Raw genomic sequence first — 15180 nt, 5'->3', positions numbered from 1 at the left:
TGGCCATAATGACCAGGATTGGGTTGGTTCAAAACCAGGTATCAGGAGCTTCTTTTTCCACATCTCCCACATGAGTTCAGGGGCCCAAATTCCTGGATCATTTTCTGCTGCTTTCCCAAGCACAATAGCATGGAGCTGGATTGGAAGTGGAGTAGCTGACAACATAGGAGGTGACTTTACCCATTATGCTACAATGCTGACCCCTGAACATTGCATTTAAGAGAGCTCTCCCTGGGGCCAGTGCTGTGGTGTGGTGCCAGTTTGAGTCCTGGCTGCTCTACTTCCAATCCATGTCTCTGCTCTGGCCTGGGAAAGCCAGTAGAAGATCAGCCAAGTCCTTGGGCCCCTGCACCTGTGTGGAAGACCTGGAAGAGGCTCCTGGATCCTGGCTTCAGATCACCACAGCTCTGGCTGTTATAGCCAATTGGGGAGTGCACCAGTGGATGGAACACCTGTCACTCTCCCTCTGCCTCTCCTTCTCTCTGTGTGTACTTCTGATTTGCAAAAAATTAAATAAAATAGAAAGAAAGAGAGCTCTCCCTTTTGTAGTCAGATATCTCTTCCCTGAGAAATTGCTTTCTTATTTTTTTAAAAGATTTATTTATTGGAAAGATAGAGTTACACAGAGAGCTAGAGACAGAGAGAGAAGTCTTCCATCTGCTGGTTCACTCTCCAGATGGCCGCAACAGCCAGAGCTGCTCCAATCCAAAGTCAGGAGCCACAAGATTCTTCTGGGTCTCCCACATGGGTTCAGGGGCCCATGGACTTGGGCAATTTTCTATTGTTATCCCAGGCCATAGCAGAGAGCTGGATTGGAAGAGGAGCAGCCAGGACTAGAACCAGCACCCATATGGGATGCCGGCACTTCAGGAGAGGGTGTTAACCTACTGTGCCACAGTGCCAGCCCAAGAAATTGTTTTCTAACTTGGTTCTTTTACAGGTCTGGACTAAACAGCAATTGTGATCAGACCTCTATTCTTATTGCCCCTTAGCACTTATTTTCTAAAATAAATAAATTGTATTTGGAAACTACAAAAGAAAAAGCTGTTTTACTATAATGCTGCTTGACCTCCTTAAGACTGAATAAGAAATGGCCACTTAAAAGATCTCTGAATGGGGCTGGGGCTGTGATGTAGTGGGCTAAGCTACCACCGCAGGTGCCTGCATCCCATGTGGGCATGATTTCTAGTCCTGGCTGCTCCTCTTCTCATCCAGCTCTATGCTGTGACCTGGAAAAGCAGTAGAGATTTGCCAAGTGCTTGGGCCTCTGCACCCATGTAGGATACCCAGAAGGAACTCTTGTTCCTGATTAGGATTGGCCCAGCAATGGCCATTGTGGCCATTTGAGGAGTGAACCAGATGGAAGACCTTTCTCTCTGTCTCTCCTTTCCTCTATAACTCTACAGATGGACTGGGTGGAGGCTTCTTGGAAATAGAATTCAGTTGTTCACAGTCGATGGTTACATGTTTCCTCATGAGCTGTCAGTGAGGTCTGCCTTCTGTCATTGACTTTCAGTGGGCTCCTGAAACTCCCATGCAAACACCATTATTCATAGGTCATTCAAAACACCAGCAACCAGTGAGTGTCAGCCAAAATATGAAAATTTTAACTAAGGTCAAAATTATATTCTGTGTATTAAGTACAATGAATCAGAATCATTCTTTTGAGTTTTCTTTCATAGGAAAAATTTTCAAAATTGTAGCTTTAAGGAGCTGGCACTGAGTCATAGCTGGTAAAACCACTGCCTGCTGTGCCATTATCTCATATGGGCACTGGTTTGAGTGACTGCTGCACTTCTAACCAAGCTCTCTGCTGTGGCCTGGGAAGTCAGTAGAAGAGGGTCCAAGTCCTTGGGCCCTTGCACCCATGTGGAGACCCCGAAGAAGCTCCTGTCTCCTGGCTTTGGATTGGCCCAGTTCCAGCAGTTGTGACCATTTCGGGGAGGTGAACCAACCAATTGAAGACCTCTCTCTCTCTTTGCCTCTGCCTCTTTGTAACTCTTCCTTTCTAATAAATAAATAAATCTTTAAAAAAAAAATGTTGCTGCTGAACACTCCCCAAACTGCCTGGAGGAACTGCTACAGCAACTTCAAATGGGTTCATTTGCCTGAGACATAGCAAGTCATCCACTGACTCTGGGGTAGTGAAAAGAAATTATAACTTTAGTTATATACTATCTCAGTTTCTTAAGACATCTAGGTATTGTTATATACTATCTCAGTTTCTTAAGACATCTAGGTATTGCTGTTAAGTATAAACGGGGTAAAGCAAATGACATAAATGTTTCTAAATATAAACTTAAGTACTCTTTTTTTGTTTGCTGATAGATCAGGATTTCTCTCATTTGTCAGTTGAAAATGGCTAATCAGAATAAAAAATGAAAGGGACTCTGTGAAGAGGCTGGAGTCTCCCCTATTTAGAGATTAGAACCCAGGTATCTCCTCTACCCAGCACCATTCTAAGGTGGGCTGAGGGGTAACCCCCAGGGGACATCTGGAGGGGCCTAGGCCTGCCACTCCTTTCCTCTGTCCTGTTTTTGGCATGTGATGAAAAATATTGCATTTTGGATTTTTCTTTTCTGTCCTTGCACTTTAAAATCACCTTAACTGTAGCCTAGGGGAAGCTCTGAGGGGCTCACTTAAGAAAGCCACCCAACCCCTCTCTCCCAAGAAAGGGGGGATTTTCTAATAGTGTTTTGAATTAGGCCAGATGCTTTTCCTGATCCCCCTCCTACCACCACCACCAATGTCATGGAGCTCTGACCCCTTTCCTGGGAAGCTAAATGCCAATAAGCCTAGAAAACTAACTTTCCACAAGTCCTTTCCTCTTCTAACCAAGAGCTCAGACTCCTCTCTCCCCAGGTTTCTTTCATGATCACTTAGCACCAACAGGGGGTTCTACTACCTCCTTAGTTGGTAACAGACAAGAGAGGGACTGTGGGGGGAAAGGAAGACTCTGGTGTCTCCCCTCTTTTCCTGCTGGTCTGAGGACCAGGAAAAGTAAGACCCTCCTTCTTTTACATATCCCTCCCTCATTTTCCCATCCCAAGATAGATATATAATTTCTTTGATATTTATACCCACACCTGGTAACACAGAAGATTAAAAAATAGGATCTGTAACAATAATAAAAAATTATTTCTGGTTTAAAAATGATCTGGTTCCCTCCAGGGCAAGCAATTGCACAAATGTCCACTGAGTCTGGACCAGGGACTAGGGAAGGAAGGTCTTAAAAGGTAAAAGGGGGGAGCTACTAACCCAGCCTCAGGGCCCCAACTCTCCAACTCCCCAACTCGGTTGCATTTTATAAAACACTCATCCTCTGGGAATCGGGGTTTTAAAAAATGTCCATGCAGGGGAAGGGAGCCCCTTGAGGGAAGGAAGGTGGTCAACTGGGGCCCTTTGGTCTAGACACAGTGGTGTGGGGAAGGTGAGGTGCTGACGGCTCACACCATATCTCAGGTGGTACCACGCTCTCATGACAGTTTCTTGACTCCTCCCCTTGTGGCACCAGGGGAGGCTGAGCTGATGCTCTTGGGTTGCTGTTGGATTTGCTGTGGGCAGTATTGAGCTGTACTTCATCTTCAGGCATCAGCAGTGGCTGCAAGGCCACTTCCTCTATCTCAGAGACACCAGGTGGGGATTCTTGGCTGCTGTAAGATGTTTAACAGCCCAGATATGGGGTGGTTGGACCTGGTTCAGGGGGCCCTAGTCCCTGGCCCCTTAGGCTTTCTGCCTTCCCCAAATGGGGGACAGCTGGGTGTCCAAGTGGAGTCTTGCTCAGTGGTGATCTCTTCGGATCAGCTAAGGAGGAAGCCCTATGAGGGCATGCCTGAGCCAGGTGATGACTGAATGCCTGAGTCTCCCAAGCCTGGCTCTTCCTCATGGACTGGGAGCTGGGTGACTGGTGCAGCAGCTTCTCTCATCCCTGGAGGGAGGCCACAGATTGTCATAACAGACTGGTGAGGGCTCTCATGTTGGACCTGTTGGTACCAAATGTGGATGCCTCTCGGCTTCCTGTTGCTGGGCCAGGAATACTGACAGGAAGGGAGAGGTGTAGCTGAAAGCTGGGTCTGGCTCAGGCTTCCATTGCATGTCTGATTGGCCAGACTCTTACAGGAGGTGGAAGTGGTGCCTTCTGAATGCATGGACTGCAACTCATCCAGTACAAAACCTGTTCTCTGTGCCGACTTGAGGCTGGAGGAATGAGAGCCACTGGAAAGTGGATCGAAGTGAAAGCTTTTGCCAAAGGTGGGAGAACAGAAGCTCTCGGGTTCCAAGCTGGGCTCTGAGTGGTAACTGGGATGACGGCTGCTCTCTGCAGTTGAGGTTGGCTTCCTCAAACTGTCCCCATGACTAACCTGGTGCTGGAGGAATGAGGCAGGGCAGCTGATGCACTGCTGCTACTATAAGCTGGCCGACACTTGTACATGGTTGGTGTGGGGGGCTGTCCTTGCCCCAAAAGCTGCTATCTCCATTAGTAGCCAGGCAAAGGTGTGTTCGCAGTCCCATGCAGCTGCTCAGGTCTGGCATAGGAGGAGGCCGGGGTTTGGCATTTGCGGACTGGCTCTCTGTTGTTTCCAAGCTTCCCTTAGACTTAGTTCCCCTAAGCTCTCCCTGGATGCCATTATCCATGATCTTCACAGTAATCTGACACTTCTGGCTGAAGGAAGGGAGGTCTGATTACAATTGTCTTCTCTTTCTTTGGTCTTCCCAAATAACTGGGTGCTGGGGAATTGCAAAGTGCATTGTTACAGCAGCCATTGGTGAAGGGGCTCATGCCTCCCCGGAATTTACCCATAACCTGTTCATTGGCTGTGCGTCCCCAGGCCACCAGCACCACATGAAACCCTGTGAGGCCAGCTACAGGGATGAAGAATAAGCCAGCAACACACTTCACTGCCATTGTGACAGTGTGCAGACCCCTGAGAGCTCCTCTATGTGGCAGAGGACATAAAGGAGGCCAAAGCCAAATATACCCATAGAGTGGGCTGTCAAGGAAAGGAGGAAGAGGAAGAAACAATGCTCGTTCTGGCGGCCAATACAGTTGTTCACCCAGGGGCAGGGATGATCAAATTCCTCCACACAATTATCACAGACACTGTGTGGGAACGCCGAGGAGGACAGTAGCAGCGGCGGGTGGCACATCCTTTCATGCACACCTGGATGCCCTTGATCTCCACTGTTTTGTAAAGGGAGCTCGAAAATCTTTCTTGTCCTCATCTTCCTCAGCTTGAGGGAAAATGCCTGGGTCCATGAAGGTGGCCCTTCTGAAATTGGCCAGAACAAAGAGAAACATAAATGCATTGTAGATGGGCACTGCAGGTGACATATTCAGGCTTAGTTCTGGACACATACAAGCAAAGAAGAGTGTTGTAGCTCCCACTAAGAAGATAGCGGCTGCTGAGGTCAGGATGTGTTTCTCGGTCTGAATCTCTATCCAGACTCTGCGGGCATGTTGGAGCTCTGAAGGGACATCTAACCTACTACATAGCCCAGGCCCACACAGAGGCAGAATGGATAAGACAATGGGATAAGGGAACCAACAGAGAAGAGTACAGAAAACCAAACAAACAAACAAAAAAACAAACAAAAAAATTTCAGGGAAACCAAAAATTTAGAATTATCATCCTTCCACATCCACACACAAAACTGAAGGTCAAAATATCTCAAATGAAAGAAAGCATATCAGAGGGGGAAAGGTGATTGCAAGTGATAAATAACCACTTCCCCAGAACAAAGTAGAAGAGGAGGTTAAGAAACACAACTTGGGGGCTGGCGCCGTGGTGTAGCAAGTAAAGCCGCTGCTTGTAGTGCCGGCCTCCTATATGGACACCAGCTCGAGGCCTGGATGCTCCACTTCTGATCCAGCTCTCTGCTATGGCCTGGGAAATCAGTAGAAGATGGCTCAAGTCCTTGGGACCCTGCACCCACATGGGAGACCTGGAAGAAGCTCCTGGCTCCTGGCTTCAGATTGGCACAGCTCCAGCCATTGCAGCCAATTGGGGAGTGAACCAGCAGATGGAAGACTTCTCTCTCTCTCTCTGCCTCTCCTCTGTGTAACTTTCAAATAAATATACAATGACTCATTTAGGACTGAGGTCTTGCATGCGGAGTAAGTGTACAACAACTCCTGCTCTAATTTAACAATTGAATCTCTTATGTATGATGTCAGTGATCACCCAAGACTCTTGCCATGAGTTGCCCAGGCTAAGGAAGCCTTTTGAGACCACAGTCTTTGTCAGTATTTAGGCAAAGCCAAAGGCAAAATGGAAGTTCTGTCCTCCCTTCAAAGAAAACTACATTCTTCTTGGATGGCTCCTTCTTTCCACTGGGGTATCATTCATGGCAATCCTTCATGTAGGACTTTTTTTATTTTTGCCACAGTGTCTTAGAATTCAATGCCTGAAATGTTTTCATGGGCTTTTCAACCATACAAGAATGCTGTAAGGGCTCATTCTGAGGTCACTATGCTATATAAAATGATTGTCATTCCATGAGTCTGCTGTATGAACTGCTTTCCAACTCAACATGTCTTAAATTGCAATGTCTGGTCTTACTCTAAGTCTCTTTTTTATTGTTTTTTAAATATTCATTTATTTGAAAGACAGAGTTACAAAGAGAGAAAGAGACAGAGAGATCTTCCAGTGGCTGGTTCAGTCCTCAAATGGCTGCAACAGCCAGAGCTGGACCCATCCAATGTCAAAAGCCAGGAGCTTCTTCCAGGTCCCCCAAGTGGTTCCAGAGTCCCAGTACTTGGGCCATCCTCTGCTCATTTCCTGGGTGCATTAGCAGCAAGATGGATCAGAAGTGGAGCAGCTGGGACTCAAACCCATGCCCATATAGGATACTGGCAAGGCAAGCAGTGGCTTTACCCTCTACACCAAAGTGCCAGCCACATGCACACAAATCTTAATCAGTGACTATCCCTGGTTTTAAACTGGAAGTTTTCTGGCAGAAAAATCACTAATTTCTCTGGTTTCATTTGAGGTACAGAAATACTAGCATGTTGCTTTTATTAACGCTGTAGAATGGTTATATACCTGCAAGGTAAAGCTATGCAGAAACTGGCTGTGTAACCCTTCTATTTATATATAAGATTGCTACAGCAAAACCCAGAACTAGCAAGTGTTTTTCTTAAAGAAATGCCTATGGTGGCTGATGTTGTGGTGTAGCAAGTAAAATTGCCACCTATGACCCCAGCATCCCATATGAGTACTGCTTTCAGTCTTGGCTGCTCCACTTCCAATCCAACACCTTGCTAATGGCCTTGGAAGATGACTCATTGTTTGTGGCCCTGGCTGATGCAGCCACCTGGGGAAGTGAACCAGCAGATGGAAGATATCTCTCTCTGTGTTAACTAGTAAGTAAGCAAATGAGTAAGTAAAAGAAATGCCTCCAACCTCCTCTCCTTTCATCCTAAAAATACCCCCACATTACCCCACAAATTTCACGAAGCAGTCTAACCAATCACTGTCCCTTTTCCCTAAGGATGGAGAAGTAACAAAAAATAAAAACATCTAAAATGAAACCCCTATAAAACAAAAGCAGGACCAAGCATCTCCTCTGTCTCCCTTAGACCAAGGCGTCCTTATCCATATTGTACCAAAAATAATTCACTGAATTGAGGGAATGATACAGCTGGCCTGCACACAAGAAGTCACTTTTCTACAACAGATAGAAGCCTGCTGGCCAATATTGTCTGGATGGGTTTATTTAGGGGAGTTCCACATCTAGGTAAGGAAACATCCCAGTCTGGGGCAGCAAATAACTACCAATTGTATGTAAACTCCCAGATTCACTGACGCCCACTTGAACACCATTACACTTCCCTAAAGAATATAGCATCTTCAACTAGGAAGATGAAGGTCAAAAGCATCACGAACCGATCAGGAACCTGGACACAAGCTGAACATGCATCTGTCACCTCTAATTTCAATCTATAAGAATCTTTGCCTCTAACTTCCTGGGGAGCCCTGGAGTTAAGTTCCTTCATCTGGTCTTTAAAATAAATACTTCTTTACTCCACCACACCAAAGCCAGTGATTGGCTTACTGTGTGTTGGGCAAGTATATACAGGTTTTAGGGGTTCTACAGCAACACCACCAACCAGATTGGAGGTATGTCCTGCAATAAGGGCAGAGATGGGACTTGAACCCAGGCATGCTGACATAAAAGATAGGCTTCTCAAGGAGTGCTCCAATCATTATGCCAAATCCCATTCCCTTACATTTTTAAACTAATTTTTTCTTTGAATTCCAGATAGACTGGACACAGCAGAGATCACCCATCTGCTGGTTCAGTCCCTAAATGTCCACAATAGTTGGGGCTTAGAGGCCAAAGTGAGGTGCCAAGAACTCATTCTAGGTGTCTCTCATGGATGGCAGTTGGGCCATCTTCTGTTGCTTTTCCAGGTGCATTAACAGGGAGCAGAATTGAAAGTGGAACAGCTGGGATAGGAACCAGCTCCTATATGGGATGCCAGTGCTGCAGGTGGTGGCTTACCCACTATACCACAGCATCAGCCATGATTATATTGCACACCTCTGCTTTTGAAAATATTTAGAAATAATTTGAAGCTGCAAATTACTGATTTGGGCTTGTGCTGTGGTGCACCAGCCTGTAGCATCTGCATCCCATATGGGAGCCTGGCTGCTCCACTTCTAATCCAGCTCCCTGGCAATGCACCTTGGAAAGTAGCAGAGGATGGCCAAGTCCTTGTGCCTCCACACTGATGTAGGAGATCCAGGACAAACTCCTGACTTTGGATTAGCTCAACTCTGGCAATTGGCATTTTGTGAGTGAGCCAGTGCATAAAAGACACAGCTATCTTTCTAGCTATCACTCTCCCTACCTCTTTCTGTACCTATTTCCAATAAAATAAATAGAAAAAAATACAGTGTGGCTTTGGGGGGCCACTACTCAACACTCCCTCCCCAGATTTAAAAAGTCAGTGATAGAGAATTAATGAAGGCATTAGTATAGGAGCTCACATCTTTTCCTCTTGCCTCAGACTAAACCAGCAGTGAGTGCTCCCCAAGTCTGTACTGCAAAATCCTGATAAATTTGTTATCACACTTTCATTATCTGCCAATCTCTGAATCTGTGTTGGGATTTCTTCTCCCAAACACTCTGGGATACATATAAAAACAACATAGCCCAGTGTAGCTTCATCTGATTAAAACACTCAGTGATGGATAATTGACTTTATATGAAAAAAATAAATAAGCCACCCAGGAACATCTTAGTAAATGATTGCTTCTCTGTTGCTAGTTAAGAGAAACTCCCAGGGAATAAGCACTTGGCCTGGTAGTTGAAGACCCACATTCCATACTGTGCTGTCTGTCTCAAGTCCCAGTACTGATTCTGTTCCAGCTCCCTGCACATGCACAACCACGGAAGCAGCAAGCTCAATAGTTGTCTCTCTGCCACCAATATGGGAGATCAGATGAGTGACCAGCTTCTGACTTTGGCCTGGCAAGTTCCAGCCCATGCAAAATCACTATCTCTCCCTCTTTCTCTCTTTGTTTATGTGTATGTGTCTGTCTCTCTTTGCCTTTCAAATAAAAATTTTTTAAAAATGAGAAACATCCTGGACTGCAACAAGGCTCATGTGCAGGATCATTTCCTCCATGTGGAAATGGCCCCAAGTCTTCCAGAAGCTGCAGTGGTGCTTCTTTAGCACAGTCTTGAAGGAAAAATGTTCTTGTATTTGCTGTAGGCACAGCACCTACACCACCTGGTGGATTAAGAATGTGCACCTCTTGGGTGAGTTCAGGATCAAACTCATTGTTCAGTGGCTTCTTGCTGCCCTCTGCTGGACTTCTGATGCAACTAATACATTTTTTGTTAGACACTGACAAACTGCTTACAGACCACCCTACACAATGAAGAATAGCAGAGTTGAAGTGATCCCAGTTTTCCATTTTAGCACTTAAAAAGCTATAGGAATTGAGAGGGATCATATTCGTAACCTGTTTAACTGCATCCTATTTTTATGTTTTATTTTCATTTCCTATCATCTTGTATTTTTTACTTTCACTTGTTATCTATTTTCTATAGCTCTCTATTTAGGAATATGTTGCTATTTTCCATATATATGTGCACTTCTCAAAGGTCCTTCTGTTATTGACACTCAAGATAAATCCCTGTGGTCATAGAACATTCATTGTTTTATTTGTATCTTTTCAGTTTATTTAGGCTCTTTTGTGACCTAGCAAAAGTTCTTCTGCAGAGTATTACATGTGCACTTGAACAGCAAGTGTATTCTCTTGTCCAACTATACTGTCAAGTTCTTTCATGATGTTCATGTTTCCTATATCCTTTCCAATATATTGCAAGCTACTTTGCAAACTTCTTTCCATTACTGAAAATGGCAAATACATGTGCCCTAATACTAGTTGACAACTCTACTTCTCCCTTTTTGTCTCTCTGTGACTCTGCTTTCAAATAAATCTTAAAAACATCCCTAAAGAATAACATTGAAATTTTCATTGCAAGTGCATTGGTTTGATTTTATCTTCTGTAATGTTTCTGAGTTCTAACATTTGTAATGGACTCATTAGGGTTTTTTGACATTTGAAATTCCAAAAGAGGGAAGGGATGGATGGACAGAGAGCAGCCACGTGTTGGTTCATGCCCCAAATGATCACAGTAGCTGGGGATGAGTTAAGTCAAAGCTAGGATCTGAGAGTTCAATCTAAGTTTCTCATGTGAGGGAAAGGGACGACTTGAAGCATCAACCCCCTGCTGTCTCTGTTAATGGTACACATGCCATGTAACAGACAACTAATTCTACTACGTTCTTATTTTTATCAGTTTGCTCTCTTTCTTGCCTAATAGCTCTAGTTTGAAGTTCCACTGCTACAAGCAAAAGAAATGATGAGGGCAGGCATCCTTATCTCCTTGATATTAGAGGAGACGTGGTGTGCTGGCTGCTGCGCACTGCCTGTGGTGACCATTGGAGGGTGAACCAATGGCAAAAGAAGACCTTTCTCTCTATTTCTCTCTCTCACTGTCCACTCTGCCTGTAAAAAAAAAAAAAAAAGAGAGAGAGAATGTGAATAATTCTCATTTGAATATTCCAGAATTAACATACATCAAATGATCACATCATACCCTAAAGTATCTACAACTATTTTTCAGTTGAATATTTATAAAGGCAAATATTATCAGGTTACACTAAAAAAAAAAAAAAAAAGAAAGAAAGAACAATATAATCTATACAGGACTAAAACTTTTTTTTAAACTTTTTTGTATTAATACAGAGAAATGTTTCATGCATTCCATAGCAGGATAAAACTTGAGGGGCCAGCACTGTGGCATAGCTATAATTCTAACATTTGAAGCTAAAAAAATTTTTTCAGAGAAAACTCAAGCCGAAACAAGAAAGCAGAAGAAATAAACAGTAAAATGGAGAAGGTGGAGACAGGAAGGGGTAATTCTCCCCATCTTCATGTAGGAAAGAAGCAGTGCTGTGATGCTAGCATGTGGCAAGGATGCCTCCCCACCAAGACCCTACAATCTCTGAACCTTGCCATCAACCACCATACTCACATATGGATCCTCTTTGGACTCTGCTGATGCCTCTGGGACAGTCATACAACCCCTGCTGTGCATGTAAGCCAAGCCCAGGAAGAGCCAGTTCAGATTTACCACTCACATGCTCTTGTCTGTTGGCTGGCAGGGTGAAAAACCCTGCAGGGTTTACTACATACCAATTGTAAGAAGGCAGCATGTTTGAATATCCTGGGGATTTTGTATTTTCACCTGGGTCAGAGACAAAGGATTGTGCTGCTTAATGCTGAACACAGTTGCTCCATCAGCAAAATGATTTCCTTCTTTTGCCTGGAAATGCAGGGGCTACACAAGGGGTACAGATAATATTAAACCTTTTAAAGTGTCCAGGTCCTGCTGCTCCTCCAGGGTGAAGTCCACAGTCCACACCTGTAACAGTGCATTTCTCCGAACGGTATCAGCTCTGGGTCACAAAGAAGGATGTCAGGGAGTTCATTCTTCTCTTTATGTCTATCTTGCCTCTTATATAAGATGAAGCTAATTTTTGTATGCTATAGGCCAACAGAAAGGAAAATGACAAAACATATCAATTTCATATTAACCTTGCAATTATGAAATTGACTATAATAGAGTTTCCCTTATTCAGTAAAAGATCACAGTGTAATCTGTAGACATAAGTGTAATGTGTAACTGAAGGGTGTTAGATCAAGTGAGACGTCCATTCAAAGTAGATCAGGCTAACAATGTTTAAAAAACTTTGGAAGGATGGCCTTGTGGCATAGTGTGTAAAACCACAGGGAACCTGTTTAAGACCCAGTTGCTAACTTCCTTTCCAGCACTCTGCTAATGCACCTGGGAAAGCATAAGATGGCCCATGTCCTTGGGCCCCTGCAGCCACCTGGGAGACCTGAGAGAAGTTCCTGGCTCCCATCTGTTCCAGTTCCAGCTGTTGCCACCATCTGGGGAGTGAACTAATGATGGAAGGTCTCTCTCTCTTTCTAAATAAATCTATTAAACAATAAATTTTAGGGGATGGTATAGTGCCACAGCAGATTAAGCTACCATCTGAACCCACAGCATCCCACATGAGCACCAATATGAGCCACCCTACTCCATTTCTTATCCACTCCCTGTGAATAAATTTGGAAAACCAGTGGAAGATGGCTGAAGTACTTAGACTTCTGCCATCCACCTGGGAAACTTGGAAGAAGTTCTGGGCAGGTATTGGCCCAACCCCAGTCATTATAGCAATTTGGGGACAACCAGCAGATGGGACGTCTATCTCTTTCTCTCTCTCTGTAACTCTCTTTCAAATAAATAAAGAAGTAGTAAATAAAACTTTTTTGGATCATCAGGTTACACTTCACAGAAAAGACATATCTCTTCATCAATGTGTCCTCATGAATATAAAATTGCAAAACACACTGGCAAAAAGGCAAAGAAAAAACTAGACCAAGTGATGGGAACTACAAATGCACCATATCTAGGTGAGTGGTCCTGGACTGTGAGGAGAAAAAAACAGTAAACATGTTCAAAGAAGTGTTAACTGAATGAATCACTGTTTTTGAAAATTATTTATAAACAAATGTATACTTATAAGCTTTTTCATATTTCTTCCAAAAATCAATGTAATTGCTATTGTTTACATGAAAGATATTGTGTATGTCCTCAAACAGGGCACATAAACTTGGAAAGTTATCTTAGAAGATGTGCATTTTTTTAAAGATTTTATTGGAGCTGGCACTGTGGTACAGTGGGTTAAAGCCCCAGCCTGCAGTGCCAGCATCCCATACAGGCAACAGTTTGAGTCCCGGCTGCTCTACTGCCAACCCAGCTTCTGCTGTGGCCTAGGAAAGCAAAAATGGAAGATGGCGCAAGTGCTTGGGCCCCTGTACCCATGTGGGAGACCCAAAAGAAGCTCTTGGCTCCTGGCTTTGGTTCAGCTCAACTCTGGCTGTTGCAGACATTAAGGGAGTGAACCAGTGGAAGGAAGACCTCTCTCTCTCTCTGGCTCTACCTCTATCTGTAACTCTATCTTTCAAATAAATAAAAATAAATATTTAAAAATAACAGATCAAAGGGACAAGATTTTATTGATTTATTTGAGAGGTACAACTACAGACACAGAGAGGGAGGGATAGAAAATATTTCTTCCATCTGCTGGTTAACTCCCCAAATGGCCTCAATGGCCAGAGCTGAGTCACTCAGAAGCCAGGAGCCAGGAGCTCCTTCAAAGTCTCCCATGTGGGTGCCAGAGCCCAAGCACTTGGGCCATCTTACACTATGTTCCCAGGCCACAAGCAGAGAGCTGGATCAGAAGGTGAGCAGTCAGGACACAAACGGGTACCCATATTGGATGCTGGTGCAACATCACCGGCCCCCAGAAGATTTGAATTTGAGAGTCAACGTCTGGAAGGAGAATGAAGAAATAGAGAGGAAGAATTGGAGAAGACATGATGACCAACCATTAGGCATAGAGTAGTCAGAATAGTGAAGAAAAAGACAGGAAGCATGAACACAATTTGGTACGAATTGGTTACGCAGAGGGTTGAAAGTGGAGTTCAATTCCATGATGTGTACATGAAAGACTGTGTGGACACTTGCACAGGAAGTTGAAATTGGAAAAAAAAATCAACAAGAATATGATGCAAAGAAGTGAGACTGGTACCCATATGGGATGCTGGCACTACAGGCTATAGCTTAATTTTTAAGTCTTGAAAAAAAGATTATTTGCACACAATTTATACCTGCAAGACTCAAAGAATCTCCTGAGAACACCTATTTGGTTGGTTCAATAAAAAAAGAATATTGGAGCCAACATTGTGGTGTAGCAGGTTAATCCACTGCTGGCAACACTGGAATCCCATATAGGTGCCAGTACAAAACCTCTCTGTACCACTTCCCATCCAGCTCCCTGCTAAGGTATCAGAAAGCAGAAGATAACCTAAGGGTGTGGTCTCTTCCACCCACGTAGGAGATATGGAAGAAGCTCCAGGATCCTGGTTTCAGACTGTCATAGCAGCAGTCAATGCAGCCATTTGTGTAACGAATCAGCAGACAGAACCTCTCTTTCTCTCCTCTTTCTGTAACTCTTTCTTTCAATTTAATAAATAAACCATTAAAAAAAGATGAAACATGACCACTGCTGGACAATAGTGGGAGTCAGAGAGTATTCTTATTTTATATATTATTGTTTAACGTTGCCTCCTCCAGTTCTTCTAAAAAGTACAAGCAATCCTTTGGGAAATGATAGCAATCTGTCATCTCCAAAGTAACTGATACCTGAAGGTTATGGCCATGACAACACTGTTTAATATGTGAACAGTTAAATAGACCTCAAATGCTTTCAAATGCTCAAAATTGGCCAAAGGAAAGGAGAATGAAGCATATATAAAACATGTTTAAAAAAATCATAAAATGAAAGATTAAAACATCATCTCAAAAAGTTGACTCCAGGCTGGCACCATGGCTCACTAGGCTAATCCTCCACCTGTGGCGCTGGCACACCGGGTTCTACTCCCGGTCGGAGCACTGGATTCTGTCCCGGTTGCTCCTCTTCCAGTCCAGCTCTCTGCTGTGGTCTGGGAGTGCAGTGGAGGATGGCCCAAGTCCTTGGGCCCTGCACCCGCATGGGAGACCAGGAGAAGCACCTGGCTCCTGGCT

At 44.1% G+C, this 15180-nt stretch overlaps 1 pseudogene; it reads right to left on the bottom strand.

Annotated features, from left to right (window-relative positions):
- Positions 1-1978: 1978 nt before the first annotated feature.
- The window catches only part of LOC138848191 (palmitoyltransferase ZDHHC5 pseudogene), a 30655-nt pseudogene continuing 17453 nt past the window's right edge, over positions 1979-15180 (bottom strand).

Source organism: Oryctolagus cuniculus, chromosome 20, assembly GCF_051225735.1.
Source record: "Oryctolagus cuniculus isolate XC-2025 breed Fujian yellow rabbit chromosome 20, ASM5122573v1, whole genome shotgun sequence".
NCBI lineage: Eukaryota > Metazoa > Chordata > Mammalia > Lagomorpha > Leporidae > Oryctolagus > Oryctolagus cuniculus.
This window is presented reverse-complemented; position numbering and strand designations above follow the sequence as displayed.